The sequence below is a fragment of the Antedon bifida genome, chromosome 3 (assembly GCF_963402885.1).
Source record: "Antedon bifida chromosome 3, ecAntBifi1.1, whole genome shotgun sequence".
Lineage (NCBI taxonomy): Eukaryota > Metazoa > Echinodermata > Crinoidea > Comatulida > Antedonidae > Antedon > Antedon bifida.
In genome coordinates this window covers 10,886,236-10,899,014 of record NC_136228.1, presented here as the reverse complement: position 1 = coordinate 10,899,014, position 12,779 = coordinate 10,886,236, and the positions used below count along the sequence as shown (strand labels likewise).

Genomic DNA, 12,779 nt, shown 5'->3' with positions numbered 1-12,779 from the left:
TTAGAGTTAACATTTAAGTTGCAAAAAACTATACAAGCTCTGGACGTTTATGAGTAATTTTGTCCAACATCGTTGAACCAAGACAATGTTAGGGGGGAAAAATCATAACACATTTATATCATAAAACTTGAAGAACAGGAATATTCTCAAATATAGCTATTAGACAGCTATTTACAAAAACCAAACTCTACCTGATAAAAATTCTTTTACACAGATGTAATGTTTGTAGCATAATAAAAAAATTAAAATGATGAAACATGGGGACATTTATAGATCGATAATTATTGGAAAGTATGATCAACAAAAATAATATATTTATATACATTAGCGCATATCCACAAACAGTGTCGTCTCAATGTGTATGTAGTATATTTTTATAGAATTCTTAATTAAATCCTGTGCTTTTATCTACACAGTAAAAAAAACCGGTCGTACCCTGCAAATTGGCCTCTGTCGCTCTAAATCTAGGCGTTAACAATTTGTTTAAGGAATGATTACTGAACGAATTATCCCCAAAACTTTAATATTAATAAAGTACCCTATTTGTACGTAGTTTTCCTTCAGTTCTTCATAAACTAAATCTGGGTATCATTGCAACCATTTTGATACTCAACTTAACAAATCATTGCATCTACATCAATAATTTAGTAAAGGTAGAATTCGTTAAAAAAAGTCTTTAAATGCGTATACACTCAAATCTAATTGTGTTGCCTAAGCTATGCTTTTAGTTACTAAGAAGCAGCAAACTGATTTAAGCCCTAGGGACAAGACTAAGTCTATACAGTGATATAGCAGTGACTTTTACATTTAAAGATATGCTTAGATTTTTGGATGATGTAGTGTACTGTAGTTTGCATTTTTTAAAGCTTCTTGATTAGTAATCACACAAAACTGACACCACCTCTAGCAGTATTAGGCTGTGTTTATACAACACCCTAAATTTGAACACGTCTTTAATATTTAGCGTGTTGCACAGGCCGATGTCAACCCTACAAAAACCTTGCAGTTATAAATTAAATCGTAATACTGTGTTATACCGTAGTTCATAATCCTAAGTTGTATATATACTTGCATACATTATGAATTAATATGAGTTTATTAAGGATTTTAATAAAGGATGATTTCGTTTTTAGTTTAGTAAATTTAGTTTATTCAGTTATTGATTTTTTAAATCTGCTTTTGAAATTAGAAAAAAAAAAGTTTTAGAATTAGGATTAAACTATGCTACATTTTGCCAAATTATGCCAACATTTAATTAGCGTTAATGTTAAGTGCTAAATCAAAATATGCAAAAAAAGCACAATTATCTACTAGATTTAGTCAAAATTTTCACAGAACATATATTTAATTATTTAACGAGAGGTCAAAACAATACCCTGAGGACACTTCCAACACACCAACAGCAACCAGGAATCCACAAAATTTTAGGATTCAGCCAAGTAGCCTTTTTTGCAATTAAAATCTCATTACACGGAATCTCTTCGATGTTTATACAACACACTTCTCGTAGGCGTGTTGAATGTGCGTGTAATAGCGTGCCCGTAGATGCCAATCAGTTGGTGGTGCTCCACCTCACCAGTAGTGACTACTGCCACTTACTGTACAATAAACTGACAATGGCTTACTTAAACCTATACACGATAACAAATCCCTTATTTAACTAAACAGTACAAGCCATAAATTTAACTCGCAAAGTATCTTGTCTTTACATAAATGTAGGCACAATAAATATAATTTACAAACCGATAACTAATATTAATTGATTTATTCGGTTTTTGTCAAATTTATCAATAGTATTTAGGTTTAAGGTTAATATGTTTTCATGGTTTTCACAAGCGCCTTGAGCACTTTAGTGGATATGTGCGCTGTATAAATCTTATCATTATTATTATCAAATACATTCTTTACAGTACCGTACTGGACTCGACTAGTCAAATATATATTTCAGAAAAATGCTAATAAAATAGTCAATATATTTCACATTTGACTGAATAGCATTTCTGATTATGTACAAATCATAAGAGGAAAGTAAATTAAATTTTACCTGAAGGGACAAAGTTTATACTACACCCCAAAGAATGGGATTTTATTTTTTTAATAGTCTTCACATTTTGCTATAGGTATTAATGAAACAGGTGCAGTACTTTCATTTTGTAATGAAATGTAATGTAAGTTCACAACAAGATTTAAAATAATATGCATGCATAATATATTATTTCCCATTCACAATGATTAAGCCTGGGGCACAATAATTCTTTATGGAGTACAATTGGGATTTTCCTTTAAACATCAATGAGTCATACAGCAGGGTGTGGTAAACAAGTTAATCTGAACTGCCTATACAATCATCACTGACCCAATGTCACATGACCTTATGTACAATGATTACAGAATGTACTACACACACAAAAGAAATGTGACATCATTTCAAAGATGAGTTTGATCATGAAATTTGCCTCTCTCCATAAAATGGGTACCGGACATCAAGACACAACTTTGTGCTGATTACTAGCTGCAATATTTATGGGAGTTATGTTTCCATACATGTTTGATCCAAAAAATGACCGGGGTAATGTGAAGTACATTGAGAGCTTGCTTATATGCGCTATATAAGAATGAACTATTATTATACGGCTTTACCACGTTGAAACACCGGTTCTTGTCAGATCACCGAAGTTAAGCGACGTTGGGCCTGGTTAGAGCTTGGATGGGAGACCATCTGGGAATAGCGGGTGCTGTATACGGAGCTAGGGTCCCATTAGGCATTTGAAATCAGCACTGCTGACTCTTATGGCAGCCCCTGCATCTAGTATCTGCCTCAGACCTCTAGTCAAGGTTGGCACTGGACGAGAGAAGCCCTTGATCAATGTTAGGACCAATCAAGGTGCTTTAAACAGTCCTGGCTTTGTTTGTATCAAACCTGTTAGTGGCGGTAATTATCGCTGTAGGTTTCGATTAGGACCAATCAAGGTGCTTTAAACAGTCCTGGCTTTGTTTGTATCAAACCTGTTAATGGCGGTAATTATCGCTGTTGGTTTCGATTGAATAAAATAAAATAAAACAAAAACATTATTATTATTATCATTATTATTAAATATTATCATTCAGTAAATAAAAATTGAATGAATCATCAAATTTGTCATCAAATCCTTGTTATTGAACTCATATTTTAACCTGGATGGATCAAAATAATCCATTTTCCAGTGGATAACTTGATTGGCAATTACGATATTGAAAACGCATCATGCTGATCTTGACAGTATCTATGTAATCTGTCAGATTAGATAGAATATTCTATTCATTAAATTATATATGAATTAAAGTCATAATTAAAAGTGGTATTTTTGTCACCAGAAAATGAATTTTATCATAGGGATATTATAATTCACTTTATTATTAATATCTATATGATTATTATTTAGTTGAAAATTTCATTTCACAAGATATCAAAATTGTAAATTAAATATATAATCATTCTGATATGGTTTTAAAGTTCAATACCCTTGTTGTTTAATAAAAATTGCTTGATTGTAAATAAATATTATTTTGAAGTACCTGATGTTGATCTCAAGTCAAGTGAAAGGGAGAAAGTCACTTGAGTACAGTTTAAGAATGTACTAACATTGGAGTGTGAGTAATCGATGGCGTACAAAGATGACTGTGGACAATGTCGTGGTTGACTGAGCAAATGATAGTTCAACTGAAGGTGTTGATGAGGCAGGTAAATAACCAAAGCAGAATTATATGAAACCAACCAGAGAAAACTATGTCTGTGGCCAGACAGTAAGTTGTTGTTTAAATGTTCATGTTTGATTTGTTCGGAGTATCACAACATATCAGCTTGCATCCCTTACAGACTATTCTAATCTTGGTTTCTAATTAATCCATTATAAGAAAATTAAGATATCAGACAATTTTGTCAGCCAGAAAATTGTTGAAATAATACAAAGCTACATTCACACTTGATCCATTAACAAAAAAGTAGGCGCTGTCTAATTCTATGAAGTGTGAATATACCTTAGTTTTTTACAAGTGTGAATGTATCTTTGTTTTTTAAAAATGTGAATGTACCTTTGTTTTTTACAAGTGTGAATGTACCTTAGTTTTTTACAAGTATGAATGTACCTTAGTTTTTTACAAGTGTGAAAATAGCTTAGTTTTTTACAAGTACGAATGTACCTTAGTTTTTTACAAGTGTGAAATGTTCATTAGTTTTTTACAAGTTTGAATGTACCTTAGTTGTTTACAAGTGTGAATATAGCTTAGTTTTTTACAAGTGTGAAATGTACCTTAGTTTTTTACAAGTGTAAATGTACCCATTGGTTTTTTTTAAATTTCCATAATTAATAGCCATTTGGTTAGTTGATGTAAGCATCATTTGATGTCAGTTATTGAACATTATTCAGACATGTTCTTACAAAAAGTGTAGACACTTTTGTGCTACATGACACGCCAATGAATAAAATGCCATACCTGATACTTGCTCTATTTTGTGGCAAAAATTAGACATCTGATTCAAAATGGAAGAAGCAGCAGGTTTTGTATTGTTGATTAATTACTAATTTACGTTAGGAGGTGTTTCATAAAACAAATAATGAATGTTTTGTATTCATTAAATTAATCAACTAGAGGAGCAACCCTTTAATTATGAACATTGTTATAACATTGTCATTCCATTGTTATTATGCATGTTTGCAACTTGTGTGTTGTTTACCATGTACTGTAGCAGTTTTTTTTGGATCAATATTTTCTTGTACCTTAATCATCTAGATTTTGTGGCATTAATAACGATGATGTATTAATTATAATTTTTTTAAAGAAAGTTTCAAACAATTTTTGTTTTATGATGGATTAGATTCTAGTTCAAATAATCTGAGTCAATTTTTAATTTGATATTTGGTTGAATTTGCAGTCATTTTCAATCTAAAAATATGTTTTATTTCATTTTGATGTATAAACAACAAACCGAGGAGTTCATTTTCCTATGTAATTGATTTCTACAGTTCAATGAGAGAACATCGGTTACACATAAACATCATATTGTGTTAGCTGCGTTGACGGCTTTGCGATCAGTATCCAGATTTGCTGTTTGCCTCAACGAGGCCTCAATCTAACATTTGTTAACAGGTAAATAAAAAGTATCGGCTTGGGAGGAGCATTTGCCAGGCCATTAATATTTCACCGCAGCTATGCTTGATTGCCTCGGTAAATAACATGCACATTATGGCGGCTGCGTTACATAAAATGCCACCGACTTCAATACTGTATATAGTATATCTCTATATTTTTCTTCTTATTCATTAATTAAATGTGTATACATTCAAAATCTTCTACTGTACATTGATAAATAGAAAGCAAAATAATAAAAGGAGTTTTCAGAACCCACATATTTTTTTGTTTTCCTTTCATTGGTTATTAATAATAAAAAATAATAAAAGCATTTATAATGCATCATACATCCAATAAAGCTGCTCATACTCATAGGCGCAGTACATACATTGGCACAAATGGTTCCGACATTCAAAGAAATATTTAATATCTAAAGTATGTAGTTATCCTAAAACCTAATAAAAATATTATAACTAATATTTTTATAATTAATTGCATTCTATTTCAAGTGCAGAGTTAGAAAGTGGCAATCATAAAAACTTGTTATTGAGAAAAAAACACCTAATAATAAACATTACCATGGTTACTGAAGAAGCATAATTTTCATTAAATAAAATAATATTTATTATAGCACTTTTTTGCTTTTATTATTATTTTTTCCACACTCTTTAAAAATAAATAAATCAATATTTGATTTAAATCTAAAAGAACTTATAACAGATGATATTTCACAAAAAAATTAGGTGTTTACAAATACAGGATAAAAGAAATTCCTTAATTTTCTACATGATTACCCAATGAAATGGATTGTTTAATCATCCAGAGAGAAAAAAATAACTATGAAAAGTTTTTGAATTTGTAGAATAATTTGGTACAAGTAATTATAAATAGGTAAATTTGTAGCTACAGGAATAGAGAGGATAGCAATGAATAGAGTTGAATGTTTGGTTTAAACAAGTGAAAGGGATAAAAGACCGGAACTTGATTTTCATAAAATATTTATTTTAATTTAATTATTTTAATATATTGTTTTGCCAAATTACATTAGAAACAGAATTTGAATGGCAGTAAAGTACTAACAATATATTATTCATTTCTATACAAATATACAGTAGGTTTAAAAACCAAAAACCAAGAACAATTATCTTATCACCAAAATATATATGTTTGTTTACTAAAGTATTTTATGGTATCAAGATTAAATTATGTGTTAAATAATTGTTGTATCCAGGTTTTGTTCTCTCTGTACTATGGCAACCAGTACTGTACAATGAATTTAATACATTTCTGTGGGATTAAATGCTATCTGATAATGCTAAAATAATATTGGTTGTCATGGGTACATCTTTTCATACATGATTTAATGTATTAAAAAGGCAAAAAAAAACACAATATAGAATTTAATTAGACATCAGATGCAGATGTGCTAGAACTGAAAGCTTGCTTTGATCCAATCTAAAGTTTTTTTAAAAATCATTTCTTTTAGTTTATTTGATTAAAATATCTAGTATTTTACTGTTGAATTTTTCATCGAAACTTCTGTATGTAGCTATTTACTGAAATCCTAGTGGTCAAAGAGAATTTATAGAGAGATATAATGAACAGTAAAATATTAATTAATCTTCACAATTATCGGTCCTAGAGCAATATAAATTTAAACATTCTGGAACTAGTAATGCGATTTTATGTGCAATGTTGAGAGTAAAAAGAGTTGATATCCAATCACATTTGAATATACCAAAAGCAGATTTTTTTAATCTGTAATTTGGTAGACCTTCACAGATTTTCTAATCTTACAATTTTTACGCATTACCTACGTGAATAAAATGTTTAACACAGTTTTTTAAATTGATGTGTGTATCACAGTATAAACAGCGACATTTCCTTCAAAATATAAATGAAGATGAAATAATCTGATAGTATTGAAATTGGTCCACAGGGATTGTACAGCAATGAATATTTGTTAACAATAATTTACGTCGTTACTCTATCCCGTTATTTTTTACAAGTACATAATGATGATGGATGTAAAACACCAACTAAACAACTATGCATTTTTATGGTCAGTTGCCGCAAAATCCATCGGAGAAATATAATATTTAAACTGCTAACATATCTAGCAAATACTTTACATGTACAGTACTCAATATGCTACATTCTACCAAGTCAAAAACAGTTATCCAGTGGCGTAACGGCTATGACCGCTCACTGGCTAAACCCAGAGGCCCCGGAACTCAAGGGAAAAAAACTGACATTAAAATATGTCAAAAAATGGCTTAAAACTCTGAGGCTTCCAGCGTTGGAAGGCCACTTAAGGTTCCTAAAAAAGGGGTCCCAAGCCTCTTCATTACACCACTGCAGTTATCCTTCGTAGTTTCCTGGAATGGGAATGCAAAGTCATGATACTAAGTTCAAGTCAATGCACGCTCGTTTCTATTACCTGTTTCCTTAAGGCAAGACACTTCACTGATGTATAGAGGTTCTATGAATTGAATGCGAGAGATTAACCCGTGTCTTGCAGCTTGACCTTCGTGTCAATGCTACCACCAAACAGCGCTCACTTCAGTTCGCACATATTATGATTTTTTTGCCTTGTGAAAAAGTGGAATTTCATCGGTACCGATTGAGTCTGATGCTGTGAGCCGTATTTTCTTTAGAATTCAGATTATATAAGCAACAACAGTCAGAATATACAACATATTTGCATTAAAAAGACAAGCTAACATATTTGACAACCAAATCCATTCTGCATTGAATTAAGCACTTACGATTTTATGCAAATATTTATAACAGTTTTGTATTCCCCCTATGGTTACGTTGTAAGCTAAATATGCCATTATCGTTACTAGTGATTGTCTAAACAGCGCTATTTGCGATTAGGAAGTTAATGTGTACAGTAGGTATACAATTACACATTTTTTTAGATTTCCATGTAACATGATTCAGCCACTATTCCATTTATCATGTATTGAGAGATTTATTTTTTTATGTTACATACTGATAGTGCTATACATTTCTTCTTGCCAATCTAAGGGCGCGTTTATACAACACGCTATTACACACATATTCAACATGCTTATGAGAAGTGTGTTGTATAACATCGAAGAGTTTCCGTTTATAATGATATTTTAATTGCGAAAAAGGCTAAGGATGTGTTCAAATTTAGGGTTTTGTATAAACACAGCTTAAAACATAGGATGGGTTCACATTGGAGTGCATCAGAATGGCAGGCACAATTATAGTTAAACGGATTGGGAATACTGTCACTGATTTCACCAATGTTTCTTTAATAGCTAATCACCTAGTAATCATTCCAGGTCTAATTAAGGTATTAAAATCAATCCATAATTCTGGTTTCTAGATCCTGAATATGAAGCCGACTTTCATGGTAAAATATTGCAATATAACACTTTGTGGTCATTTGTGAACATAGGCTATAATAGATGACAAATTTCGTTTTTGTAAAAGCTACCAATTAACGGAGTACTTACTCGGACGTTTACAAAAACAAAATTTGTCATCTATACAAAATCGAAGCTAAATGAAATTTTTCCAAGATAGGCTATAATATTTATACATACATTATTAAATTGTACATAGATAGAATATAGGCTTGCAATATAGAAAGTAGCAACCATGGAAGAATGAAATTTGTAATTTAACTCTTCCCTGGTAGCAAAACACATTATGCGTCTTGTGCATAAAAGTAGAAATGATACAGAACATAGAAAAGGTGTGCGTGTGTGGACAGGCGAAACTGACAAGATAAACCAGAAATAACAATCACTGAAGAAGCAGGTGCTTTTTCACAATGTTATCTAATCTAAAGGAGTATTATCCAATCAGATAAAATTGATGACACACTTGAGTGGCACTATTTCAACAGAAGCTCATTAGGCTACGAATGATTGAATAGATTCAATGTTTACAGCGGTTCTCTATCAAATTAAAGATTCAATGTTTACCATGCATGGCACTATCTCATTAAAATGTTTACCATGTACGGCAACTGTTAAATCAAAGATGTTTACTGTAAAGCTTTCTGTGACTCATTAACAATTTACACAATGTTTACAGTGCCAGTCCTCAAATTCATCTACTAACACCATAGAAATATTATATAGGGAACTATAATGATATTAATGTGAGTATGTAGTATTGTATACATTGAATGAAATCACAGATTGGCAGTTTGGGATGGCTGATCAGAGAGGTATAAAAATATACCTCCCTGGGCCGATGTGGGCGCGAATGAGCCTAAACCTAAATTGTATTTTAGGGCCCATTGTACCTACCACCCATCCTAATCTACTCCTACATTAATACCATCCAAAAATGTATCTACTGTAGCCACTTGTGGACTGTAAAGCGCTCTATAAATTAACCAACCTAAGAAGAAAATTCTTTGAAAATAAAATGTTTTTTAAAACACCACAAAGACGAAAAGTCAGTTGATCCAATTCAGGTTTTTGTTGTTAGTTAATGATGAAAAGTGTGTTATGCCTGCTAAGCCAGGGATGGCTATTTTGTTATGCTTGATACGGCATGTCAAGCCTGGCCTTTGAAAGGTAAGAATAATTAAAACTACGAGATCTACAACTCGTAGACAAATCAAAATACATATCAGGTGCAATAGACTGTAACGGATCAGCAATCAAATATCAAGTCATAAATATTGGCCAATGACCCTTGGAAAACTGTGTTCTATAGCTACTGATGCCTTACAGTCAGGTACTACTGCGCTTAGAGTGGCAATGTTTTACAGTTGTATGTTGGATACTGAATATACTGTATCACATCCAACTTGGAATATGGCGTCTTCAATAAATTTACAAAAAACTTGAATAAATAAATGGTTATCAATCATAATTTTAGAATGAAAACTTTTCTAATTTCTTTTGTTCCATTGTACAGTGTAGCTATCATATGCTAATCACAGCGATTAAATAGCATTCTTTTGCTCAATTGGTTAAGGTGTTATTTGAGAATCCCACTTATTTCAAATTATAAGATTCTTTGAAGCAAATCTGTATTCAACGTGAGGGAGTGTGGTTGGCAGAATAGTTCATTATTGCAGAGAGGTTCTCAAGGAACTCCCTCTGGAGAGCACAGGGTTTTGTTGGTTTATCCAGGTAAGCTAGGCACGGAATAGACGTAACATTTCAAATTTCAGTAAAGTTTGTCAAATTGTCAGCTTGAATTTATTGTTGTTTCGCACACTTTATGAATCTTTAAAACATAATCCTCCTGCCTTGCAATGTTGTTTGAAGGTTGGAATAGCAAAGTACCAATAATAAATATGTTTGGGGTACTTAGCAGATGATTATTCAGACATTTATTTCTACAAGTAGCTTATAAAAAAACACTCACTTCACATTCTGTGCAGGTGGAGTGTGATTAAGGAGAAAATGAATGCACTTGTTATCTGTAAGACTGAGAGGTTTTTCAAAGGTGAAATAATGAATGCTCAAAGAAGGGATAACATATTGGTGTTATTCTTATTTAAAAGATAACTGCTTTAATACAGATAATTTTTAATCAAAATCATTCCATGTTTACATCAAGTATATGCTTATATTGAATTAAAATAATATGTTTGTGTAAACAGTAATTTTGGCACATATAGCTTGCTACTGCCTCAAATAATATGATCTATGGAACGCCAGCCGTGCAAAAACAAAATAATCGTTGGATTTCTTTGCATCTTTACCTTCCTGTTATTGGCGAATTTCTTTTGCTGTTGGTTGGGTTTGGAAATAAAATAAAAATGGGCAGGATTTTGAATGAATTCTGCAAGTAGGTCCTATTTTTTCCTTAAATCTTAAATGTATACTTCCAAGAAATGTTTAAATAATTAATTAATGAAGTAAATCTTTTTTACTGTAGAATAAAGCCTTCTTATAATTAAGCACAATTGAAACATCAAAATACAAATCATCTTGCAAAACCTGAAATGACAGTTTGAAGGCAATGAGTCTGGTCTTCATTATTACAAGTTTCACCATAGAAATTACTAGGGATCCTGTATTCTAAGCCTTTAAACTCTGGATTACAGAGAAGCTAACAACAACAATTACTGTGGCATTGAGGCCTAAGTGTGTGTGGCTGAATGTGCAATAAATGGAACAAAGATTTTTAGTTTCTTTTATGTATTATTAAAGGTTATGCACAAGTTGTTAAGAATCTGGTATGCAATGGTTAATGCTTTAATCAACTTTAATATAGCAAGGCTTGATTTACTATAATTGTTCTACCAAATAATCCAAAGGTAGTTTGATTTTAAATAGGCCTAATACAGATAGATACAGTATTAGGGCCAATAGTTCAGACATATTGGTGCTTTATTGTATGGAGCCTACAACTCCATAGGTCTGAACCAGACAAAGATTAGTGACATTACTTAGGCAGTTATTATTGAGGAAACTGTTGCTACTTTTACTATTTTTAACAGGCTCATTGTCTAGCCCACATAGGTATAAAGGTATTATTATTATTATATTATAAGTGGTTTGTTGTGCAGTACTAAATCCATAAGCATGCATACTGCAGTAAAGGTACCTGTACATTTGCAAATTTCTAAAACAAATGTATAAACAATTATGTATAGAAAAGTACCATTAATTTATATGAAGGACACTGAAATATTGACAAAATTTGTCCTTTATATTCAAATTATCATGTAGTATAATAATACATTATGTTCACTCATCACTCAGTCATCTTGCATAAGGCCTTTTATCAAGCTTAATATTTTTACATAGACAATGCAATAACTATATTAAGTACAGTACAATCCTATTGTATTGTACAGTATGTCTATGTACACCAACCAACTTTTTTTTATGGTATATGCACAGTTTAGCAATACCCCTACAAAATACAGTGGCAGATAAAAACTTTTAGATTTGTGCTCCCACAGAGATAACAATTTACTGTCTATTAGTTTAATCTTTGAATGAAAATACATCATTGGACTGATCACTTTTAATTAGTTGCCAGATTCAAGATGGAGTAGCAATTATGACAAGGGCTACTGTATGATACCATTTTAATAAATCATATTTATATAATTACATACAGTAATCAAGAAATATGATTCTAAAAATAAATTCTTCTATAAAAGATTGGAATTAATCTACTCTATAAATTGTCTGTTCAGAAGAAAAGTGATTTGTTTTACTCGTACAAAATTACAATCAGACATTTAATTATAAGGAGTAAAGAATTACAACTCTGAACTCTGTAAAGGTCATTATAAAATTAAAATAAGCCCACAATGCTTTTGAATACAGTTCTAACCTCTTATTTGGGACTTACACCCTATTCAGAAATAATTTATATGTTGTAACACTGTGGCAAACCTTATTCAGTGGACACCACTATGAAGGGGACACTTTGTTAGGAAGGTGTACCCTTAATGGGGGTCCTACTTAATACATTAGAATCCACCCTTGAATCCTGTCCTGTCATGTCATGTTTTAACACTATGGCCAACCTCTATTCAAGGAACATGGGGACACTTTTTGGGTCACAAAATTGTCTCCTTTATAGAGGGTCCACTGTCTAAGAATTTCGAGAATCTACATCAGTCAATAAGATGTTACTATTGCCTTCATGTAATTATCAAACTATAATTACTAGAGAGAGTGGAACACATTGGTTTGGCATCC

The 12,779-nt window shown here is 31.6% G+C and overlaps 1 protein-coding gene and 1 pseudogene across 1 annotated transcript in view; one reads left to right on the top strand and one right to left on the bottom strand.

The window, feature by feature from the left end:
• Positions 1 to 12,779, bottom strand: part of LOC144837467 (carboxyl-terminal PDZ ligand of neuronal nitric oxide synthase protein-like) — a 45,773-nt gene that overhangs the window by 28,227 nt on the left and 4,767 nt on the right. The window lies entirely within an intron of this gene.
• On the top strand, positions 2,627 to 2,744 carry LOC144838883 (5S ribosomal RNA; annotated as a pseudogene).